The sequence below is a fragment of the Haplochromis burtoni genome, unplaced genomic scaffold (genome assembly GCF_018398535.1).
Source record: "Haplochromis burtoni strain Fernald_Lab_line unplaced genomic scaffold, NCSU_Asbu1 Contig_548, whole genome shotgun sequence".
In the NCBI taxonomy this organism is placed as follows: Eukaryota; Metazoa; Chordata; class Actinopteri; order Cichliformes; family Cichlidae; genus Haplochromis; species Haplochromis burtoni.
This window is the reverse complement of record NW_024582909.1, coordinates 299,523-301,080: the sequence shown is the minus strand read 5'-3', so window position 1 is coordinate 301,080 and position 1,558 is coordinate 299,523.

The following is a 1,558-nucleotide window of genomic DNA, read 5'->3' as shown; positions in this document are numbered from 1 at the left end:
TCCCAAACCAGCTCAATGGGGTTTAGAGACTGTGCTGGCCACTCCATGTTTTCAAGCTTTTTTCCTGAGGTAGTTCTGGTAAAGTAAAGTGTAAAGTGTAAAGTGTTTTGGGTCATAATCTTGCTGTAGGATGAACCATTGACCAACTAGGGACATGTCAGAGGGTATTGCATGGTGCTGCAGAATGCTGCGGTAGCCGTTCAGGGGACCTCTCAACTCTGTACAAGTCACCGACCCTGGATCCAGCAAAACAGCCCTAGACCATCACAATTCCTCCTCCATGTTTGGCAGTTGATGCCACACAGTGTGGAACCATCCTTTCGTCTACTTGACGGCATACAAAGATCCTATGTGATGAACCGAAGATCTGAAATTTTGATTCATCAGTCCATAATACCTTCTTCAAGTCTTCAGTAGTCCAATTGTGGTTTTACATGGCCCAGGCAAGCCTCTTTGTCTTATTCAGACATCTGACTTTCTTGCTGCAACTCGTCCTGTCAAACCTGCAGCTCGAAGTCTTCTCTTCATAGTTGAAACTCAGACTTGCTTACTACAACCACTATTAAGCTGTGCTTGAAGCTGTTGTTCTGTGAGCTGCCTATCACACAAGCTGATAACTTTCAGAAACTTGTCTTCTGATTCAGTTGTGGCTTTGGGTCTTCCAGACCTCTTCCTGAGTTTGCTCCAGTTTCTGAGTGCCTTTTGATGGTGAAGGAAACTGTACTCGCTGACACCTTGACTTTCTTTCCAATTTTTCTGTAGGAAAGACCTACACTTTCAAGTGTTATGATGATCTGTCTCTTCCATTTTTAATTGCCTTTTTCTTGCCATTTTTGTAGCAACAAACTACTTTCTGCAGTACAATACTGTTCAACTGATGCTCATGAGGGTATGGTACTAGCAGTGTGTTCCAGTACTGCTTTTATGCACACAGAGGGGGTTGTAAGTAATCCAGAAAAGTTAGAACACCTGTAGGGATTAGTAGCACCAGCTTTCAGGACTCGACCAACCTCCATTGCTGCAGAATAGCTTTAAATTGTTAACCTATTTTGTGTTGCTGTCATGGTCCTGGGTCTGGTAACCCAGTGCTTATGTTTTGATTAATGATATTCTGTGATTTAGTGGTTTTTCTAGTGGTTTATTAGTTATTCTTTCGTATTTTGTGATTTCTAGTCTTTAGGTTTTGTTACTACCTCCCCTGTGTTCCTTCGTCATTCCTTACTCTATGTTCCTGTAGTTCCTGTTTTACTTTGACAGTCCCGTGTCCTGTGCTAGAGTATTCTGTTTTGCTTCCTCCCTGTCTCATGTGCGTGATTAGTCCCAGCTGTTTCCCTCCTGGTCCTCATTCACTCGTTATCCCTTTGTGTATTTAGTAGGGGTGCAATGATACACAAAATTCATGGTTCGGTTCGATACTTTGGTGTCACGGTTCGATATTTTTTCGATACAAAAAAATGTTCATGCCTTTTTAATTTGTCATTTATTAACATTATAAATATATATTTTAACTCAGAAGTACAGTTTTTAAATTTAATGTTGCTGAAACAACAAAATAATG